The sequence below is a fragment of the Lactuca serriola genome, chromosome 3 (genome assembly GCF_051521515.1).
Source record: "Lactuca serriola cultivar US96UC23 chromosome 3, Lser_US96UC23_V15, whole genome shotgun sequence".
Classification (NCBI taxonomy): Eukaryota; Viridiplantae; Streptophyta; class Magnoliopsida; order Asterales; family Asteraceae; genus Lactuca; species Lactuca serriola.
Genome location: NC_136410.1, coordinates 258,648,929 through 258,657,014, shown reverse-complemented (window position 1 = coordinate 258,657,014; position 8,086 = coordinate 258,648,929). Strand labels below are relative to the sequence as shown.

Genomic DNA, 8,086 nt, shown 5'->3' with positions numbered 1-8,086 from the left:
CATTAGACATCTCAGTTTAAAGTAGCTACACAACTCGTAAATAAAATTTGAGCACGTTTACAAACTCAGGCTTCAAACTAGTATTTAATTCTACTATATAGTCAAACTTTGAACGTTGTTTCACAAAGATTTGTATATTGGATTTGAATTTCGTTTAAATATTTGAAATCACTGTAGCCGTGACACTTTCTAGGCACTTTTGAAATAGTTTTACGAGTCTCGAAGCTAACTTCACTTAAATCGATGCAAATAAAAAAAATTAAAAATTAATTTGTTTGACTTTTTAGAATCCATGAACTTAAATTTATTATTTGCCAAGTACTTTTTTAACCGATTAAAAAGAAGAATAAAAAATGATTACCAAATAATCATAACAAAAATAAATGAAAATAAAATAAAAGCAATATTGGGGATTTTATTAAATAAATCTATATATTTTGAATGAATATATTCCTAGGGGGCAGACATGCTATTCCCTGAAACTACTTTAGTAAAGATATATGAGATTGGGGTAGTTTTCGTTAGAATGCAAATAACAGGGACCAATTGTGCCAAACTCGAAAAGTTAACCCCTCTTTCTCATTCATCAACGCAGATCGCGTGTGATTTCTTTCTCACTTTGGCAACTGAAAGCAAAACGAATCTTAGAAGGCTGATGGTCTTAATACCTCAAGTGTTTCCTTCTTTTGACTATTGACTATCTGATCGGTCCTTCCCATTTCCTGGTCTAAAAGTCTCAAGGTCCCTCCCCACCCTGTCCACCGGAAAAGTCACAGCAGCAACCGGAGTTGATGCCTCCCTTGACTCCACCCTCCTCCTTCAAATCTGTGACGCCGACGAGAGGAGAAAACGGGCAAACACGTCGACTATAGTCGACTGTGGCAGCTCCTCCACCCCCTGTCGTGACCCACCACCGCACCCCGACGCTGCTGCTGCCATCCGCCCGTTGCCTCCGTTCCAGCATCCACCTGCCATCACCCTCCGCCAAGAAACACCGCCTGCCAACTCGTCTTGCCCCCTGTGTCGACGAGTAACACCAACCCCTGCTTATCGCCACCTCCAGTCGCCTCTTCCCCCTTCGCGCTCGCTGGAAGTGAAGCAAACGGAAATAAAGAAGGTCGCCGGAGCAAGCACCGCCGCTTGCTGCTGTCGCTGAACAATCCTCTCCAGTCTCCAGTACCACCGGTTGTTGCTGCAGCAGGTATCGATCACTTGCCACTCCTTTCTTTCTTTTTTCGTTGCTTCTTGGGTCGGAAGTCGGACGCGATAGAAGGAAACAAAATGGGTCTCGTGTTCTTCGTTTTCTTTTCTTCCCGTTCACGATCTGAAGTTTGCTTGTTCCCAGAATTTTTTTTTTTTTTTTTAAATTCAATTGGGAAAGCGAATGAAAGTATTGGCAGAAAGAAACGGAAAAGGAAGAAAAGTTTTCTTTGTTTCAGAGAAAATAAAAAGAAAATTTTAAAATTTTGCTTTCTCCCAAGTTAGAGGGAAAAGAAAATAATCTTAAAGATTTTACTATTCTCTTATTTTTTTAGATCCGTTCAATTTAGGAGGAAAAATATGCCTTCGAAATCATTTCGTTCCCTCACTATCCACTTTCCTTATATTAATGAAATGCAAGAATACGATTTTTTCTCTTTCCATTTACATCCATATCCCTTTTCAAATAGAATCAGGAACAAGGCGTTGAGTTAGGAAGATGATTGATGACTGATGTTCAAACTATATTTAATTTCATCTAAAAACAACACTCAGTTTGTATGAGACTTACAAACCAATCCCACCTTCCAAACTATGAATTAAAATAAGCAAATTATTCTTTATCCAATTATCCTTGTAATTGATTTCAAATTCTATCCTGTCAACAAAGCATGGATTTAAAATCTATTATTGCCTTCAAAATTGATCCAAATATCAAACTTTGATTTAATATAATAAAAACTACCCTATGTTTGTATTAGAATTTCAAATCAGTCCCAACCCTTAATATATTTTAGCAAAACAGGGCCTTCGAAAATACTAACAAACTTGGTCCTAGAATTCCAAATCAGTTTTAAATGTACATTTGTAGTCCCTAATTTGAAAATAGTTTACAAGATAAGTCCATTGGGGATGATTTTAACAAAATAAATCACTACAATTTATTTATTTTAACAAATACCAGCCTATACCTAATAATTAATATCAAAATTATCCTTTGGTCATTAGGAAACATTAGTAGTCTCGGTGGTTTGCTTTAAAGAACGTCACGTTGCGGTTTCTCACGACAAGTTCATACCAACGAACCTAATTTACGCTACAAAAGTGAGTGTTACAGCCCTTTTTAACGTTTTATTATTTTGGAGGAGAATACATCGTATATCAAATATGAAAATGCATTCTAATTTTATAATCTAGTTATGATTGGCATTTTTAACAAAATAATATATATCGTACACAAGTTTTTATCATTACATACATATGTTTTAATGATTTAAAACATATTACAACTAGAAAAGGTATCTTTCATTTAACCATATAATATTATGATTTTACATGACAAATTTGCATGTCATAAATTATATGTCATAAGATTTTTATGATTTCATGTGATAAATTCATAAAACGTGTATGTTTGTTAATTTTGTATCATTATATCTATATCCTGCATGTATTTATACATATGTTGAAAATGTATATACAAATTATAACACTCATATCTTGATATTTATACATGCACTTGAGAAACTTACCATCTATTTAAGCGAGTAAAAGATGCTTCTACGGATACATCAAACTTACTCGGCTTTTATAGGAAATTTTATCGTGTATCATAGTTAACTGCCTTTATAGTGAGATAATATTCATTACCTAAGTTTAACCACTTAGTATTCCTGTTTGACTATAATCGTTAATCCTCAGAGCGAGATACGTGTTTATAGATCTGTAAGGGTTGACACCGTATCTGTTGTTGCTAGCTACAACTTCGACGGATCAATCGAAGCGGGTGATAATTATCTTTAGTTTAGCGAGGACGTCCAATTAAGCGGCGTAAGGGGTTATATCTAGTCATATAACTCGGTTATAGAACTCGCTATGAGCATTAATCGGACTCTTTATCTAGAAACCACAGATTCAGTTTCTCTGTTTATCAAACATTTTGAAGGATTTACTCATGATTTCTCTAGAAACCACGCCTTTATAGTGAGATAATATTCATTACCTAAGTTTAACCACTTAGTATTCCTGTTTGACTATAATCGTTAATCCTCAGAGCGAGATACGTGTTTATAGATCTGTAAGGGTTGACACCGTATCTGTTGTTGCTAGCTACAACTTCGACGGATCAATCGAAGCGGGTGATAATTATCTTTAGTTTAGCGAGGACGTCCAATTAAGCGGCATAAGGGGTTATATCTAGTCATATAACTCGGTTATAGAACTCGCTATGAGCATTAATCGGACTCTTTATCTAGAAACCACAGATTCAGTTTCTCTGTTTATCAAACATTTTGAAGGATTTACTCATGATTTCTCTAGAAACCACGGATTCGGTTTCTCTGTTTATCAAACGTTTTGAGTATGGATTTACTCATGATTTATATGTTATCAAACATTTTAAGTATGGATTTGATTATGGTTTATTTCTTTATCAATCATTTTAAGTATGGATTTATTTATGATTTATCTCTTTATCAAACATTTTAAGTATGGATTTACTTATGATTTATCTCTTTACAAACATTTCAAGTATGAATATATTTATGATTTATCTCTTTATTAAACATGGTTTTAACTACAAAAGGATTATTCTTTAGACTTTTAATATATCATTACTGCGGTTAGTAGAAAACCTGTAACTCTCATCAACCTTTGTGTTGACTCTCAAATTACATGAATTGTTAGGAGATCATTGAACCAGTTTTAGCAAAAGAAACGTTCATGGATTTCAGGAAACCTAGTTTTATCTAGCTTTTGTTTTAGCGGCCTATCTGTTAAGGCAATCTATGAACTTATTATTATTATTACCGAACCATTTATTTGAACCATAAAGGGAGATATAACTACTGCAATGTTATTGTTGTAACTTGGGATTTATATTCAATTTGCTTGTGATCTGTGAGCTATGTCGCACAGTCCGATGTATTCCGCCGCCTTGGCTGGGGATGTGACATTAGGGTGCTGATCAGTTAACTTCCTTTTTCCTTTTTTGTATCTCTGTGTGCTTCTGTTAATCTATTATTTTACTTTGTAGTACCATAATAACAAGAAGTCATTAATCTCAAATTAGTTGAGGATGCTCAGTTGAAATTATGGAGGTGAAGCAATGACATGTATAACATCATTTATGCACTCCTCTTTAAGAAAGATACGTGTAGCATATTCAATTACCTCGAAGCTCTGTATGTTAATCTTGGTTTCCAAAGTGTATATTGATGATCACTTGTGTATGGTTATTGATATTTAATGCATCATGCATGTTTAGTTTTTCTTTTTAGATTTGATCTAATTTAAATGCCTAATCACTCTGAAAGCTTGTTTAGGAGTCATATTCTTTGACATATTATGATCTGATAGTTTAATCATCATACCCTAGTTGGGAGCTTTAAGTGATCTTCTCTTGCATTTTATTTTTGCTTGTAAGGTTTATGGTTTTTGTTGTTTTTCTTCCATGTCCATTCTCTTCTCATTCGAAGAGGACCTGCTTATTTTGATGACAAACTTCATGGATATGATGGTGGACGATCTACTTTGAAATTAGGGTTTAATGAGTGTTTTCTAACACTTTCATAATCATGAACATACAAGAGATTGGTTTAGAACTTTGTTGATCGAAAGTCTGAAATCAATTGGTAGATTTTAAGCTACTTGAAAGTGTGGTTATTGAACTGTTTGTAGCACTTCTTTTACATATGGATGCACAAGCTTTTGCAGCATTTAGAAGTTTTCCTTTAGCCCCACCAGGCCACAACTAGATAACACTTGAGTTTTTGTTAATGTATTGGTATGAAATATGTGGTAGAGTTTGTTGATCCCTTTGCATTTTTAGTCAATATGTTGAACGAAGCATAAGATAGTATTTTTATACTTGCACTAGACTAGTAGCCTACTAGGTGAATAGTATTCTGCAGGTCAGAACAGTGAAATTACATTTACATGCAATTTTAATTAAGGTTAATATTTTCACATATTTACAGGTCAAATTTATGATTTTTAATTGCTTTACCATGAATCCTTATATTAATCATCCTTATTTATTTTTTTTTATCAGAAATAACTCGCCAATACAGTTAAGATAGGAAGCACATATGCTCAGGTTCGACCGTTTCCCAATTGCCTACCCTCCCTGTGTCTAGCAATTTATTCCATCTTTGATTTTTTTTTCCAATTATAGCATCATACTTTCAGTTTTCTCATTATTAACACACATTGCATTTAAAATATAATCCCATTTTTAGCAGTTGGTTGTTACTTCTCTTTTTGTTATAACATTGAAACATTAATGATTAAACTTTTTTTTCTCATCTATGCATTTAATTTGAAAAATATTTCACTTCCGGTTTTCTTATTATTAGCAATACACAATATCAAATAATACTTAAAACATCTCCCTCTTTTTTCAGCAACATCAGGTTTAGTGATGCCCTAGTTCAATTGAACAAGCTCTTCTTGCTGCTCTATTTCCTCACCTGAAAGAAAGGTACCCTTTCTTTCTGTAGTAGTTGAATTATTTCAACGTATTTTTATTTTCATAGAATCATCACCAATTATATTTCTTTTAAAATAGTTTTAGCAAAATTTCTACAACTGCTTCATTTAGATATTCCCTAAAATTCTTAAATATAATCTCTGTAGTCACATCGTTTATATAGAAAACAGGATAAGTATTACATTTAGGGTTTCTTCTAGAATCTTGGCAACTTCACTCAAGTTTGGAGTGTGTCATCTTCATGCATGGCAGCCATTAATGGTGTAATTGAGTATTAATAATCTTAATAACTATATAAATTACAAAATAACATCCACACATCATGATTTTGTTTTTTTGTTTTTTTTAACAATTACATGATTACACATGCACAAAAAACTAATACATCTACAAATATACCTTAAAAAAATTTAAAAACAATAGTGATTTTAACCAAGGATAATTACAAAAAACCCTTAAGTTTGATAGAAATATATTTGTTTCAAAGTAACGGCTTTTATGTTTTTTTCAATGTAAAAAGGTGAACAGGGTTGGAGCTTGTGTGAACAAATTACGAATTAGAGAGTCAAGAGTTGGCATTCATGGTGGCGATGGCTAATACAAGAATGAGTTTTTCTCTTATTGTATCGAGACAGTCAACTAGATTTGAAGGTACCCATAGGTACCCATTACTGATTACCGATTCTTGCATTTCTTTCCTTGTTTAAAATGACAATGTATCTCATTTTTGGAATTAGGTTCATGAGTACATTGTATAGTCCCTTTTCAGTCATATTGTTCCTCAAATGAGGCATTGGGTCATGACCAATCTATATATGAAAAGATCAATACGTGAGATGATGCCCAGAAATTGTTTGATAAAATGATCTAACGACAACCCCTGTGTGAAACAGTGAAATTCAACCGATTGTTGCAAGCTGTTACCAGAATGAAGGCTTATTCGTGTGCCCTTGATATGTTTAAACAAATGACTGCGAGAGGTTTAAAGATTGAAGTTTACACAATTAATATTGGCTATTAATAGTTGCTGCAAGTTAGGTAAAGTGAAGGATGGTCTTGGTGTGCTGTGAATTGGGTTGAAACTTGGCGTCGTACCCAATCGATTCACTTTTAGCATTCTCTTGGACGGATTCATTAGAGCAAATAGAGTTGGTGATGCAGAATTATTCTTTAGAAACTCATCAAAGAAGAAGTATGTCAACCAAATGCAGCTATGTACATAACTAACTATGATAAAAGGATTATGTAAGGTTAGCCAAAATAGTATTGCAATTAGTTTGCTTAGACTGATGGAGGAGTGAGGCTGTAAACCTAATGCTATAAAATACAACACACTCATCGATAGTCTTTTCAATGATGAAAAACCAGATGACACTTTGAAGCTCTTTAAAGAGATGATATTTGACCAATGGATCCTACCTGATGTGCTAACTTACAATTATTTGATTCATGGCCGTTGTAAGTATTGTCGGTGGGATGAGGTTTATAAAGTTCTGAAGGAATATAGGATATCCCCAATAGTTGAAACCTACAAAATATTAGTAGATAACCTATGTAAAGAGGGAATGGCGAAACATGCAGAAGTTGTAGTTGGCATGATGGAAAAGAGAGGAACATATATCCAGATGTTGCGACTTACGCTTCAATCATTGATGGCTATTGTATGCGAGGTAAAGTGAGGATAGCCATGAAAATATTTCATTCAATGGTTTCACGAGGTATGGTTCTAGATGTTGTTACCTATAACACCAACTTATTGCAATCATTTGAAGATAGAAGACGCCATGAACCTTTTCAATGAAATGACTGAAAAAGGCGTACATCCCAATGAAGTCACATATGGCATCATAATACATATGGACTGTTTAAGGCTGGGCGTTGTGAAGATGCAAATAAGCTATTCTAAGGTGTTGATAGCAAAAGACTTATCTAGATCTCGTCACTTACAGAATAATGTTGAAGGGTCTTTACGACAACAATCAAGTTGACAATGTATTATATATGTTTCTTTTGATAGGTAAAACTAGAAGCGATCTTAGTTTAGATATACATGTATACAACATTTTGATTGATGACTCAAGTAAATCTGGAAATTTCGATAAGGTAAGGATCTTTTCAAGGAAATTACTCTTAAAGGTTTGCAACCTAATGATTAGAGCTTTTTTTAGGGACGATCTTGTGATGGAAGTGAAGCAACCGTTCCTAGTAATGCAAGGAAATGACATCCAACCTAATGAAGTCACTTACAACACAATAATTCAAGGGTATTTCTCAAATAAGGTCTATGATGATATAGAACTTCTTGAGACCGAGATGTACATAAATCACTTCTTAGTACATGCTTCCACTTGCAATCAGTTAAATGATTAGATACATGATGGATCATTGCCTACAACT

At 33.7% G+C, this 8,086-nt stretch overlaps 1 long non-coding RNA gene across 2 annotated transcripts; it reads left to right on the top strand.

The window, feature by feature from the left end:
- The first annotated feature begins 629 nt into the window (after nucleotides 1-629).
- Nucleotides 630-7,813, top strand: LOC145093932 (uncharacterized). Of its 2 annotated transcripts, none has more exons than XR_013703145.1 (6): nucleotides 630-1,201; nucleotides 2,209-2,304; nucleotides 5,252-5,296; nucleotides 5,604-5,680; nucleotides 6,210-6,340; nucleotides 6,583-7,813. It is a non-coding gene; the product is annotated as an uncharacterized LOC145093932 (long non-coding RNA). The 2 variants fall into 2 exon arrangements; XR_013703144.1 differs by having other exon boundaries at nucleotides 6,210-6,350.
- The last annotated feature ends 273 nt before the right edge of the window (nucleotides 7,814-8,086 follow it).